Raw genomic sequence first — 16,467 nt, 5'->3', positions numbered from 1 at the left:
GTTTTTATTGAAAAAAAATAGACTATATTTTGATTGCCATTTTAGTGAGAGCTCTGTGGTAGTTTGGCTTCATTTACTAAAGCATTGAGTAAACCCACAGAGGATCACATAAAATCACACTGTGGTCACATTTTGGACAGCCCTGGATTAAGGTATAATATAATATAATATAATATAATATAATATAATATAATATAATATAATATAATATAATATAATATAATATAATAATATAATATAATATAATATAATATAATATAATATAATATAATATAATATAATATGTATAGCACAATATAATATAGTATAGCATAATATAATATAATATAATATAATATAATATAATATAATATAATAATATAATATAATAAATAGTTGAGTTAATGAGATACCTTAGATACCTAAGTTGTACCTCATGGGAACCTACAAATAGAAGGTCACTAAAAAGAACAACCTTATTAGCTCCAGAACAATTGCACCTGAACCCTCATATAGGGTCAAGTGTGAGTTCAAAAGGGACATTCTAATGAAAATATTTTGATCAGATTAGGGTTAGATTAACAGTTGAGTTAGAGGATAGGGAACAAAATTGTATTTTTGGGGAACCTACAAACAAAATGATCCTTAAAAAAGCAATTCTGAAATCATAATAGCCAGAATTAACTCATCATAAAATAAGAAAACTAGAATAGAAATTAAGTTAAGGTTCTAACTCCAGCAACTGTGTGACTATGGGTAAGTCACTGATTTTTCTCATCAACATGCTCTTCATTAACATAATCCTCATCTAATATATTCCAAAATACTATTATGAAGATAAAATAATACTTATATAAATGCTTTTAAAATTTTTAAATGCTTCATGAGTGTAAGAAGCTATTGTTGGAGTTTGGGTTGTCATAAAGAGGCATGATCAGTCAGGCTGACTATAAAGGATCAGAACTAGTAACCCAGCTAGGCAAGTTAAGTCCTTGGTCAGACAAATAAGAGGTTGTATTCCAGAGGAATCAGTAGGACTAGAACAATTATGTTCTATGTCTAGAGGGTATGTCCAGACAGGGTATTAAAGTGAATAAAATGTAGAACTTGAAAATTTCTTTTGAAAATCTATAACTAATAGTCAATAGAGCTCTACCCAAACACTATGCCAAAGATTTATGTATAAAAATATATAAATCAGTTCTTTAGACATAGATCCTGTAAAAATATGGAAAATGGTCTTATGAGATGATTGAACTATTAGAGTAAAAGAAAACTTTCAGGATGAAAGGGATATTCAGATCAGCTAGTTCAACTCAGTGACTTTAAAGAGCCAAAAACAGAAAAAAACAGATCTTATATGATATTAATAGTTTTTAAAAAGACCAGAATAATGCAATTGTCTGGTGTCTTGCAAATCTATAAAAAGGTTTTAAAATAAAAAGAATAGAGAGGGTTGCTAATATAGACTATGCATATTCCCCAAGTTAGATGCCTAAGAGAGTAACTCAGAAGACAAGATCCAAGAAAGGAACCAGTAGCAAAACTGATGACATACAAATGTCCAATAAACTATAAATTGTTATTAGCAATAACAATGCCAGGTCCTAATGTAAGGCAGCAAATTTAATCATACATATATTTATAGACATAAATATGTGTTTGTGTATAACAGTAAGACTTGTAGAAATGAAGTCTGTAATTGGGCCATGGCTCTGGGGGAATATTCTTTTAACAAAAAGAACTCAACAGGTAAAAGTGGAGGTGGGATAGTATTTCTGTTTATTAAAAAGTATACTTGTAAAGAAATCTGGGAATGGAGGAGAGAAGCTCAAGAATATTTGGTTAAAGGTCAATGGTTGGAAAAAACAGAAGTGATTTTTATCGTTGGAATACACTACAGACAAAGCATTAAAGAAAGCAGAAATAGCTTTAAGAGTTTGAAAAACAGATCACAAGCCTGGAACAAAGTCATGATATTGTAGTGATGAGGAACTTCCGTTTTCTAGACATCTGCTTGAGCTTTCTCTGCCAAAAACAGAGCAACTAATAAAGCTAATAAATTCTTGACTTGCCTTCAAGATAATTTAATCCTTCAAAATGTGATAGAAACAACAAAGGGAAATTCTATTCTGAATCACTAATGATACTATCGTCTGGAGTTAAATTGATGGAAACCTTGGGTGGAAGGACAATTGTAAAGTGACCACTCTCCTTTAGAACTTGTGACCAAAATGGAGAGAAAAATCTGAAACATCTGAACAGTTAACATGTACCCTCAAGTCTAAGAAAATCAATTCTAAAATGTTCAGAGAAAAGATAGGTAGGATCTCATAGACTAAAATTACTACAGGGTAAATCAGCCCAGGAGAGTTGGGAAGATACGAAGGAAAACAATGCCAATGAGAAGGAAAAGTAGAATTTGAAGAGATTAATGTAGGCACACAGGGAACTCACCAACTAACTTAGATTTTTACAGAAGATGAAAATAATTGCAAGTAATCTACAACTAAAGGAAGAGCATGGAACAATCATGTAAAAATACCATAAGGAATGCTAAAGGTTTGGTTGAGCTGATGTTGTCAAGGGAAGCTAAGGACAATAAAAAGGGATTTATTTTATTTCTATAGTGGGAGAAAGGGGATGATCAAAGAAGGACAGGACCTTTGCTTGTAGAGATTGAGGCAATGATAACCAATAACATAAAGAAGGGAGAGCCATTTTATTTTTACTTGTTTTTGTTTTCTCTGACTATGGCCTCTGCATTTGGAAATGATGGTAAGTTTGTTTATAGGAAGTTGATACCCAAGATAATTAAGGAATTAGGGGGTCTTAGCTGCCCTGGATGAAGTCAAGTCATGTGGTCTAGATAAACTCATCGTTGGGGCCAGAAAGAACTGGTGGATTGCTATCAGTAAGATCTGAAAGATCATGGGAAAAGGGAAAGGTATCACAAGATTGGAGAAGTACAAATGTCATTCTGATTGTTGAAAAAGGAGTGGGAGGAGGGAGAAATACACACAAATATCCAAAGTTTAGTCAATAAAAGAGGGGAATGTCAGGTCCTATTATAGGGAAGCAAATTTTACCTTACAGGTATCACTGAAACTTGTTGAAATGAAGCCTATAACAGTCTACATACTACAGACTAGGGATCTTGACTCAATTCCTGAGAAAAATTCTAGAACAACTTACTTAAAAGATGTTTGATGAACAGGTCATGCAAGAATAACCTCATTTCCTTTTTTAATAATAAATATGGAAGAATACTATGGATATAAATGCATAGATCTTAGATATAGACTGCTAAATAGAGATTTCTAAATATCTCAAGATATTCTTATAGAGAAGATGAAGAGATGAGATTAAATAATAAAATTAGATGAATCAGAATATGATAGTCAAACTCAAAGAGTAATTGTTAATCATTCAATCATCAACATCTCAGGAGATCTTTGGAGTAATCCTGAGATTTATGCTTGACCTTTTGGCTTTTTAACATTTTTATCAATGACTTGGATGAAGCAGAGTAGACATGCTCATTAAGTTTGCAAATGGCAGAGATTTGGGAAGGTCACTGGAAATATGACTCAAAATTTGGGTGGTTATAAGTGGAAGTATATAAGAAATATTCTGGGAATTCAAGAAAAGGAGGTTATTTCTGTGGATTGAGTAAATCAGCTTAATGAATAATAAAGTAACCTTATATTCTGTTTGAGAATCGTGGAGTGCTACAGAGGGTATGGTCACATAACACATGAATTGCCATATTCTTATTCACCAGAAAATCCAACAAAACTCAGCTAGCAATATGGTATAGCTTAAACTTTGGACTAGAATCTAAGAAAACTCTAGGAAATATACCATAAGAAAACGCATGCCACTAATGGCTTTTTTTCAGTCCAATAAATATATTTGTTACCAAAACAAAATAAAGGAAAGTCAAAGCATTCATTTTCAACAACCCACTGTAATTTAACAACTTGGAAAAATAAACTGAGTCATTATTCCAATCAGCTTGTACCTTGTCTGCTTTAGTTTCTTTAAAAAAAAAAAGTTTATTGGGGCGGCTAGGTGGCACAGTGGATAAAGCACAGGCCCTGGAATCAGGAGTACCTGGGTTCAAATCCAGTCTCAGACACTTAATAATTACCTAGTTGTGTGGCCTTAGGCAAGCCACTTAACCCCATTTGCCTTGTAAAAACCTAAAAAATAAATAAATAAAGTTTATTTTTATTGGGAGTAATATGATCAAAGAAGTGACTCAAGTTAATTTCTTTTTGCTTAGGTTTTTGTTGTTGTTGTTTTTATGAATAGGTGATATCAAGCAACAATGTTCCTCCTATGGCAAATTCTCCCTTCTGTGATTCTTTTATCTTTACTTCTCATCTTCTCACTGGACTAGGAAACTAGAACCAGTGATTCTCCTCCTTCTCAGTCTGAGTTTCCTCTAGAATGGAGTCCTCAAGAAGGAAGACAAGTTCAAAACCGGTCTTATTAGCTTATATGACCCTGAACAAGTCATTCAACTGCTATATACCTCAGTTTCTTCATCTGTAAACTCTATGTGATAATCCTTACTTCACAGGAGGGTTGTGAGGATAAAATGAGCTAACATATGTAAAGTATTTTGCAAGCATTAAAGTGATTTGTAAATATTAGCTATTATTATTATTAGTACTTTATCACACATATTAAATTTCTGTCCTAGAAATGAAACTATGGGTTTACATGAACTAGGTTCATTCAAACTTGGAACTTCTCACAAAAGTCTCTTTGATATAATTGGCTTTTCCCTGAGTTATCACAATTTAATTCAAATCTAAGCTTCTACAGAAAAGGCAGAGTTCTCAGTCCCTATGCAAGTATCAAAACTACCACAGCAGCAACTGTAGGATAGGTTTTATTTGATCCTAAAGAAACTAAAAGCACATGACCTGAGTCCATAATTAGTCAAAATTATTATTCCCTTTCCAGTAGAAAGTTTGATGACTAAATGGAAAGAGTACCAGATGTGGTATAAGAAGACCTGAGTTCAAATCTGGTTTCAAACCCTTAATAGCTGTGTGATTCTGGGCAAACACTTAACTTCTGTTTCTTCAATCCCTTAGGGAAGTAAATGGCAAACCACTTCAGTATTTTGGCCAAGAAAACTTCTAGTTGAGTCACAGTCATACATGCCTGAAATGACCAAATAACAACTCAAGTAGGCAAGAGAAAATACTCACAATTATTAGGGAGTCAAGCAAATTAACTATATTATGAAAGCAGTACTCTCCAGTATGGTTTTCCTGACATGAAGGTTTATTTTTTTTACAAAGGGAAAGTAGTTGGAGTCACTAGAGTCAACTTTTCCCCCTAGAACTACACAATCTGCATGAATCACTGTACTAATAAAATATAAGGTCTGGACTTTGCTCATCACATAGTAGTTCAGTCCTTTGCCACTTCTCAGCTAGAGGTCCTTTTTCATCTGGGAATTGCTTCACTTGTTTCTGGACTTAGTCTTATCCAGGAATACATCCTTGAGGTCCAGGAGTTTTGATCCTACAACTCAGAATTATTCAGAAACTCCTACTATGCTTTGGCACTATTCAAATTCCTGGAATTCCCATCTTGACCCCAAAATTTCTTACCAATCTACCATTGTGACCTTCCAATACCATTTCTGGAACTACATAGTGCCCTCTCCTAAGGCTTCTGGACTGCCTAGGAGTACAGATTTTTCTCCAGGGAACTGGTATCCATGTATGTCTAACCAACTTATTTCTGACTATTTAAACTCTGATTCTTTCTATGTCTCCATTGGTACCTGTCTCAATTAAAGATTAAATTCACCAAGGCAGACTCAAAAACTTTTTGAAAACAATTACAAAACACTTCTCACACAAATAAATCAGATTTAAATACCTGAGCAAACATCAACTGCTCATGGATAGGTCGAGATAATATAATAAAAATGCCAATTCTACCAAAACTAAAATACATATTTAGTGCCCTATCAATCAAAATTCCAAAACAATACTTAAATGGATTAGAAAAAGTTGTAAGTAAATTCATATGGAGAAATAAAAAGTTAAGAATTTCCAGGGATTCAATAAAAAAAGTACAAAAGAAGGTGGCTTATCCTTACCAGATCTAAACTTATAAAGCATCAGCCATCCAAACTGTTTGGTATTGGCTAGTAGAGTGGTGGACCAGTGGAATAGACTAAGTGCATTAGCAGGAAATGATTATAGTAATCTACTGTTTGATAAACTCAAAGAGTCCAGCTATTTGGATAAATGCTCTCTCTTTGATAAAAACTGCTGGGAAAATTGGAAGTTAGTATTGAAGAAACTTGGATTAGACCATCACCTCACACCCTATACCAAGATAGGTTCAAAATGGATACAGGATTTAGACATAAAAAAAAACAATATTATAAGCAAACTAGAAGATCAAGGAGTAGTTTATCTGTCAGATCTATGGAAAGGGAAGCAGTTTATGACCAAGGAAGAGATGGAGAAAATCATTAAAAACAAACTAGATAATTTTTATTACATTAAATTAAAAAGCTTTTGCACAGATAAAACCACTGTAACCAAGATCAAAAGAAATGTAGTAAATTGGGAAACAGTTTTTACAACCAGTATTTCTGACAAAGGACTCATTTTTAAAATATATAGAGAACTGAATCAAATTTATAAAAAATAAAAGCCATTCCCCAATTGACAAATGGTCAAAGGATATGCAAATGCAGATTTCAGATGAAGAAATCAAAGTGATCCATAATCATATGAAAAATTGCTCTAAATCACTACTTACTAGAGAAATGCAAATTAAAGCATCTCTGAGGTACCACCTCACACCTCTCAGACTGGCCAATATGACCAGAAAAGACAATGATCATTGTTGGAATGGTTGTGGGAAATCAGGGACACTAATACATTGTTGGTGGATCTGTGAACTCATCCAACCTGGAGAGCAATTTGGAATTATGCCCAAAGGGCAACAAAAATGTGCATTCCCTTTGATCCAGCAATACCACTATTGGGTCTATAACCTGAAGAGATGAAGAAAAAGGGTAAAAACATCATTTGTACAAAAATATTCATAGCAGCTCTTTTTTGTGGTGGCAAAAAACTAGAATTAAATAAATGTTCTTCAATTGGGGAATGGCTTAACAAACTGTGGAATATGTATGTCATGGAACACTATTGTTTTCTCAGAAACCCAGAGGGATAGGAATTCAGGGAAGCCTGGAAGGATTTGTATGAACTGATGCTGAGCCAGATGAGCAGAACTGGGGAAACATTGTATGCTCTGACAGCACATGGAGGTGATGATCAACCTTGATGGACTCGCTCATTCCATCAGTGCAATAATCAGGAACAATTTTGGGCTGTCTGCAATGGAGAATACCATCTGTATCCAGAGAAAGTATTATGGAGTTTAAACAAAAACCAGAGACTACTACTTTTAATTTAGAAAAAAAAAACCTGTTCTCTTATTATGTAATTTTGCTATCTTTGCTATCTTTGCTATACTTTATTTTTCTTCCTTAAGGATATGATTTCTCTCTCATCACAACTTAGATCAATGTATACCATGGAAACAATGTAAAGACTAACAGACTGCCTTCTGTGGGGGTGGGGTGGGGGAGGGAATCAAGATTAGGGGGAAAAATTGTAAAACTCAAAATAAATAAAATCTTTCAAATAAAGATTAGGGGTGGCTAGGTGGTGCAGTGAATAGAGTACTGGCCCTGGAGTCAAATCCGACCTCAGACACTAATATTTACCTAACTGTATGGTCTTGAGCAAGCCACTTAACCCCATTGCCTTGCAAAAAAATATCAATACAAAAGATTACATTCAAGGACATAACTCCAGATTATTACTAGCCACAGAACTAATCAATAATTCTCAAATATGTTGTTAATGGAAATATTTATACTTCATATAGGGAAATACCTTCAACATGAGAACAAAGCTATCATTCTTTGATTTTGTCGATATTGTTAATATAGAATTAATCTTGGCCTTTATGTATATAACCATATGTATATTCATCATACACACACACATATATGTGTATGTAGTTAGAAAGTATTTGTCAAAGATAATTAAATTAGATTATTAAATTAAATTGTTAAAAAATAATAATCATGATTTTAGTTCATAAATAGAAGGGTTTTCGCCCCTGTATCTAGGGCTGTTTCATTTATAAATATGAAAAAGTCAAAGCACAAATCATAGAAACAATAAACAATATGTGAAAGAGAATGATAACAATGAGACAACATGCCAACATTTTTGCAGTATGACTAAATCATTCCTCAGAGGAAGGGAATATCACTTTAAAATCATCAATGAACAAAAAGAAAGAAAGAGGATCAATGAAATGAGCATTTAATTTGATAAACCTAGATAATCAAAAATAAACAATGTCCCTGAAAATACAAAAAAAGATCTTTTAAAATTATCAGAAAAAGAGATGAGGGTGTAAAATTTTAAAAACTATACAAATAATAAAATTTTATTCTTTAAAAAACTAATTATTGATAAATCTTTTTGCTAACTTAATCAAAAAAGGGAGATGAAAATTATCAAAATAAAAAATGAACAAGGTAGAATCACAATAGACTGGAAATAAAAATAATTCTCTGAAATGATTATATAAAATTACATTCTACTCTAACTCATTTTTCCAGATCCCACTTATACTAACGGGTCAGATCCTCAGACAAAGCTACTGTTTTCCCCCAGTGTTCTAGAGCTAAAAATGTTGTTTTGGTTTTTTTTTTTTTGCAAGGCAATGGGGTTAAGTGGCTTGCCCAAGGCCACACAACTAGGTAATTATTTAAGTGTCTGAGGTCAGATTTGAACTCAGATACTCCTGACTCTAGGGCCAGTGCTCTATCCATTGTACCACCTAGCTGGCCCTAGAGCTAAAAAGAAGGATCACAGGTAACCTTTTTTAGTTATATGGTTTATGAGCTCCTATTCAGTGTCTTCACCAGTATCAATTACTAAGTTAACATCTCTTCAGTGTTGTTGTTCATTCTTCATTTAGTTCCAATGACCATCATGAGGGTAACATTTTGACTTATGAGGGGATTAGATACAAGTGTCAGTGTTGTGCAAAGTTGTCATTCTCAATCTCTCCTCTGGAGTCATTGAAATCCAGTGGTAAGACACTGGCCTTTTTAAATTGAGGTCTTTCCCAGGTCTCAGCTTATCTGAGGCCATTGCCTGTTCAATTACTGAGAGCTAGATAAGAGTAGAGACAAAAGGAGCTGTCAGTTATCCCTGTGCTACAAAATATTTTCATGCCACTGACTTGGTAGGATATATATTTTGTGCTACTGTAATTATTACGCCACCCTAATAAATCTTCCTAACTAAAAGCTAATTAAGCCTGGCTGACTGACAATTGATATAATCATGGAGAGAAACATGTTGGTAGAGACTCATGAACTATAACTTCATAAAACCATCCCTCAACCCTCACATATACTCTTAAAATCTAAGGAAGACATGATAGCCAAGTTAGAGACTGAAACTGCCAGTATGAATGGGGGTTGGGAGTATCATTAGAGCCAGAATCATGCTCTTTTTTTCCTCTGTAGAAATCTAGATTCTGAAACCACATTAAGAATTCAAAGGAATTTTAAAACTTAGCCATTTCTCTTCTCATGAGTTTGGAGTTTAAGAAGAGCGAATTTGAATTCACTTGTTAGCTTCACAAAGCATGAGACATCTTCTGCAAGCAGTCATTATTGCCCCTGGTGGGCAGGGGGAGGTGAGGAAGAGAAATAAGCCCTCTTCCTCCTTTGTTGTAATCTGGAAGAAAACAGCAAGTTTTCAAGTGGTCACCAAAGACCATGAGAGGAGTCTTTGATCCTCAGCCAGTCCCTAAGACTTCCTGGGACCAATTAGTTGACTCTAAACAATGGCTCACACCTTGCAATTTCTTCAGTCCTATCCTTCATTAGGATTCAATTCTTTTTTTTATTGTTCAGATTCCACTTATTTTATTTTATATTTATTTTTATTTATTTGATTTTTGGTTTTTGTGGGACAATAGGGTAAGTAACTTGTCCAAGGTCATATATAAAGCTAGTCTCCAGGGCCAGTGCTCTATCCATTGTACCACCCAGCTGCCCTCAGGTCCCACTTATTTTATTAGCATAAACACCTGAACGTGGGTAAGAGGATGTTCCAACACATCTTTCCCAGCACTGGTTTAACTTCCATTCTCCAAAGTAAAATGAGGTTGCTAATCTAGCTAACTCATCCACAAGTGAGGTCATAGACAAGAATTACAGCTTTTGACTGGAACCCATTGCCTCCAATATGTGGAGTGGGAAGAGGAACAAGGTCAGGGTAGCACTTATATAGGAGCCAAGACAACACAGCATAAAACAATGTCTCCCTCCAAGAGTATTTTGAAACTTGAGTTTGATGTGACTATCGAGGCAACATAACAAAACTGTTAGTTCATCCACCAAGGCTTAGGGAACATATCTCAGGAGTCTTACTCCCATGGATTTATATATACAGGACTCTCAATACTTAAAGTATCCCTCTCCCCTTTTTTTGTAGATGATACCATGAGACAGAGGTGGGTCCCTCCCTCTGTGCAGCTGCTATCTCTAATACCATGAGATTCTAGACTGGACAGAATAAAACAGTATGAGAGTGCAGTGGGAAAAAGCATGACCTGGGAAGTCTGACCCATAGAGCATCTACAGATCAGTCTATATAGTCTCAGTATTGCCAACACTGTTGGTCTTTACAGGACAGGATGAAGGATGGTTTTATTGGATCCAGGAATATTTGAGATTTCAGTTCCACATTTTTCTCCCTCCTTTCCTCCCCTAATCCCTCCCCAAGACAGCCAATTACATATTTGAACTATTTGGCAGGGAAGATGATGAAACTAGAAGTGAATACATCAAAAGAAGATATGAGCTGCCTTGCAGTATCAAAGGCATGAGTTGCACTTATACAAGCATGATATGGCCACATGTTCCAAATATGTCCATTGCTCTATATATGCAACCTGGCCACATATGTTACCTATGTATATGTCCCTCCAAGTCTATCTACCCCTTCCACTGAGGCTCTGGATTTAGGGGTGAGTGTGTCCCAAGTTTCAGAAATAAATATCTTGTTGATGCCTTGATTATAAATGCTATTTTATAAAATGTTTCCTTTGATACAATTGGGTCCTCTGGCTGAATATAAAAAAGGTAAACACATTAATGGAGACTTGAGACCTATCATTTTAGCCATAGACCATAGAATAATTTGAACCCAATCAGGATCCTACCTTGTGAGATGGAGGGAATGTTCTCAGATGCCCCAAGTAAAATGTAAAATATATATAAAGTAATTTTGGTGGGGAGCATTAGCAATTGGGAGAAGTCATGTCAGTGAGAATTACAGTATCTTTCAAGAGTGAAGACCTGATTTGGATCACAGAAAGAAGGGGAAGGGCTAGTGGATAGGGACAGATTAAATATTATGTCAAAAATGAAATAAGTAGAATATAAGGGATCTGAGGAATAAGGAGAGAATAAAGAAAATGAAGAAAAATAGTGTTAGAGGGGGAAAGGATACTCTTTTTGGAGATTGAAAGGAAGAATGAGTGAAAGGGTGTAGGAACTGTCATATATCACAAAGACAGAGAGTAGGAGGAGGATTGGCTTATATGCCCTCAGTGTTCTCATAAGTAAGAGGTGAGGCCATTGCTGACACCAAAAACAGAACTATGGAACTGGAGACTTGAAGAGAGTCTGCAAGAGTTGATAGAAGAAATGCCTTAGGGAACCCAAGAAGATTAGGGTTCCAGAAGAGTACAGGAGCACAGTGACAAAGGCTAGAATAATTTTTCTTCCTCCAGCAGCAATCTGTCTGCTGACTTCCCCATCTAGCCAGAAATCTTCTCCTTATCTGAAAGACAGTGGTGGCAGGGAGAAAAGTTCAAACCCTTTTTCAGGGAAGTGCTATTATAACAAAGTAATCCTAATTAACAAGAGGGTGCAGGGACAGCAGTTCTATTTCATCTAAGGGATTTACAGCCTCATTTGCATTTGAAAAACAATCTCATTAGACTGATATATTAGATTATAAGAAATCCAGTACTAAAATATTTCAAAAGAATAATAGCACTCTTTTTTCCCCTCCTGTGCCTCTGTCTGCCTCATACACAGAAAAACACACTTTCCCTACTGAAAAAAAATTTTTTGGTAAGCATAAGTGTTAATTGGATACCCCAATTGAAGTTGAGTTTTGAAAGCACTAGTATTATAAATTTATAGATATTGAGCTAAAAGGGATCATGGAAGTCATCTGGCCCTACCTTCCTATATTACAGATGAGGAAATTGAGACCCAAAGAGTCATAGGAGTAGTAAAGGGCAGATCTGGGATGTGAACCCAGGTCTTCTAATAATAAACCAATTATTCATTTCTTTGTAAACAATGACTCTTCTAAAAAAAGAAAAGTGAGGCATTGCGGGGAAATTAGACAGATTGTGAAAGTTATAGAATTAATATTGTTTAAAAATGATTTTATTTTGTAGCAAGGGGTGGGTTGTGTTTCTGTGTGATTCAAAGGGGGATGGGGTAAGAATAGATATATCTTTAGCATCTCCTCCACACCCCAAATTTTCTCAAATGAAGACTGATTCCTGCCAGAAAGGGTAATAGGAGGTTGGGGTCAGAGGTTGCTTTGGTTTCCTCCAAGAAAAGGGATACCAGGTGAGCATTATAGCTATCTATTCCTTTAAATATTATTTGTCTAGAGGATGTAATTTTAATGTTCCAGCTAAACTCCTGGTTGCTATTTCTAAGTTTAGAAGGAGGGTCTTAAGCTTTATATCCAAGGTTTAAATCTTTTTCCATCAGATAACAGTTCCTGAGTGAACTCACATAGCAATAGCAAAGAAATTCATTTATTTAAGTTGATAGCAAAACAGAAATTAGAGAGAGTAGACAAATGAGAATATATTCCAGATAATATGGATTGAATGAATTCTTCCATTAGCTGCACAGTAACTCAGCTCAAGAGAGTAAGTGAATGAGTGAGTGAGTGAGAGAGAGAGAGAGAGAGAGAGAGAGAGAGAGAGATTAGATAGAAACCAAGGACAAGAAAGTAGTAGGTAGGAGGTAAGTAGATGAAAATAATGATCTTGGGTTTAGTACTTTGTTTCTGGAGACAAAAAAAAACACCTGGGGTTGAGAAACTGTTTTGGTGAGAGATTTTTTAATCCAGAAAGCTCTTGGAAGTTTGCTGCAAGGGTAGTCTCTAAACAGATGTGGTCCTAGTATAGTTTGGCAATTAACCCCAAGTAGTCTAATAGTATACTGAGCTAATTTGTAAGCAAGTAACTTCTCCATCACAGAAAGTGTTTGGTTTAGGTATTAACCTCTCTGGGAAGTTGCATAGAGGACCCCTGTACTTGGTGGGAGAGTGGATTAGGAGACTTCAAATGTCCTTTTCAGCACAATGATTTTATAATAGCTTTAGTTTCTAAAAATTGACTATAGTTTTTCTGTTAGCTTTTTCTTTTACTTTCTAGTTCTGTAAAAGGAGATCTTCTTTGGCAATACTCCTTTGGAAAGCTTTAAAAGGTCACTTCAGAAGATGTTTCTTTCCCTGTTTGTTTTTTTCGATTGGGAAGATATTTGGTTGAAAGCAGTCAAAGCAGTTCTGCTTCTGAATCTCTTACAGAAAGTATCACAGAAGTCCTTTGATTTGACTGATAAGGACCAAAAGTGAGACCCTCATAGAATTTCCAATAAATGGTTACTGAACCTTCATTTGAAGAACTCCAAGTGGGAGGGTCCTATTGCCTCCTTAGATACTTTGGGATAGTTCTTATAATTTTAAATGTTTTTTTTTCCTATCCCAAGCCTAAATCTGTCCATACATAACATTTATCCATTTTTCCAAGAGAATGGATTGTCATTTATCTATAGATGTAAGGGACCTCAGAATCCATCCAACCAATCATCTCATAGTCTAAATGAGAAAATGGAGGTGTGGGGAAATTTAGCAACTTCTATCAAGCAAGGAGAGCCAGAAGACACCTGGAGTCAGGAAGAACTGATTTCAAATCTGGCCTCAATTTAGCTGTGTGATCCTGGGCAAGTCTCTTAACTCTGTTTGCCTCAGTTTTCATGTCTATCAAATGAGTTGGAGAGGGAAATGACAGACCACTCTAGTGTCTTTGCCAATAAAACCACAAATGGGATCATGAATAGTCGGACATGACTAAAAACAATTGAACAACAACATCAAGCAGAGTCTGTCATTGTGTAACAGTTAGGTCCTGGTCTTGCCTTCCAAAGCATCAAAAGAGAAGGTTCATTCTCTGCTTTCATGCTAACCTATGTCTTTTTTTACATTACAGTCTTAAAGAGTTAGTGTGACACAAGAGATTAAGTGTTGATCCCAGGGTTACATAGCTAGAATATGTCAGAGTCAAGACTTGAACCTAGGACTTTCTAATGATTCCACCTAGCTTGTCACAAATTATTAATTTGGTGAGTATAGCTTCTGGGTATTTTAAATATAAGACAAAACAATTTGATAACATAAATTACATAGAATCAAGAAATGTCTTCACATGTAAATTTATGGTCAAAATTTGTGATATAATGATTGATTTTTCCCTAATATCCATTACTTTATTTTTACATAGAATAGTTTATAGGATCATGAATCTAAAAGCTGAAGAGGACTTGCAAAGCCATCTAGTCCTACCCCCTCATTTTTCACATGAGGATCCTGAGGCATAAGGAAGTAAAAGACCTGCCCAAGGAAACACAGTATCAGAGGAAGGCATTGGATTTCCACCATTGAGGAAAAAAATTCATGCCGATGGGCTTCCAGGCTTGGGTTATATATTGATAAGCCATCCTGCTATAGGTCACATAGATACACAGATGCATGCATGTGTCATACATACATATGTGTATGTAATCATGTGTGTATATTGTGCATGCATAGACATGGGTAAGGATGCATGTAGAGGTGTGTGTATATATAAGCATATGCACTATAGGTATGTATATGTGTTGTTTTCAGGCATAGATACATGTATGTAGGTATGTTGTATGCATAAAGAGGTTAGATATGCATGTATATATGTATATATATATATATATATACACACACACACATGTAGGTGTATATGTATGTATGACCAGTTGCTCATGCATACTCTGTGCATATGGCTGGTTGTATATATGTACATATGCACATGTAGACATATAAACGTGCACAGACATGTGTAGGAACAATGGTGTGTGTGCACATCCATGTGATTTGTTTATACTATATGCTACATGTTCATACATATACACATGTGTACAAACGGAGAGACACATCAACTTTGGTTTAGTATTTTGTTTCTGTATCTTTCCTCCTCTCTTTCCTTTTCAAGAGTGCCATGCTCTCTGACTTTAGATTCAGCATTCTTTCTATGTGACATACTGCCTTCTCTGACTTAGTAGTTTGGTTTTTGCTGTGACTTAAACACACACCTGCTTCCTATGTGGGAAATAGTAGCAGCAAATAGGATCCAGAGGCATAACTAAATCAGGATCTTGACTCAACATACCAAAATGTAGTGGGCACTGACATGAACATCCTTGTACCAACATAGAAACAACTTCTCCTAGTACCTAGGTAACAAAAATAGTTAAAAATAGGAAGCTTCCAGAGGTCTCCAGCTAGGATCTCTTTTCTGACATGGGCTTGTCTTTTCTGGAAGCAGCTTCACAGTTTCCCTGAGTACCTGCCCATGAATGTCTTTGTTCTAAGGTTTCTTCCCCATTGAGCTTTGTGTCTAGAGGTCTCCATTAAACCTTCCTCTATTCTATTCCCACCCCCCCCCCAAACTCTACTCAGTTGAATTGATTTTAAAAGATTCATTTGATGAATATTCTGTAATAGGAGCTAAAATTGTTCATTTTGTCCATAGTGGGAGCTGTCCATGGTGCCTATGCAGGACTAGGATTAATAAGCATCAGGGCTCTAAAAAGATCTCATTATGATGAAAAGGACACCACAGTGCTGAGCAAGTTACCTATGAACTCTTTGTACAAGCTTGAGCTTGTTTGGACATTTGGTTTCTTGAACTCTTCACTGACCTTGAACCAAGTTTCCAGTATATTCTTGTATCCTGTCACTATTGCATTGGCAAACTATTCTTCTGGATGTAGGACAACACCTCCTCCCTCTGGCTCTGGTCTGCTTTTTATTTCATGCCTGATTTCTTCAAATCCTTATATTCTAAACAATACATCTCTTGCTTCTAGTCCCTATCAACAGGGGCATCTATTCCCCTGTGGGCTGCTTTACCTATAGCAGGACATCCTGCCAATGCTGCAAAGACTCTTTATTGCATCTTCTATATATATTTTGATAGTCTCATAAAGGTTTTGTCTGGGTCCATGTCATTTCTCAATTATATCACTACACTGATCAG

Source organism: Macrotis lagotis, chromosome 1 (genome assembly GCF_037893015.1).
Source record: "Macrotis lagotis isolate mMagLag1 chromosome 1, bilby.v1.9.chrom.fasta, whole genome shotgun sequence".
Taxonomy (NCBI): Eukaryota; Metazoa; Chordata; class Mammalia; order Peramelemorphia; family Peramelidae; genus Macrotis; species Macrotis lagotis.
This window is presented reverse-complemented; position numbering follows the sequence as displayed.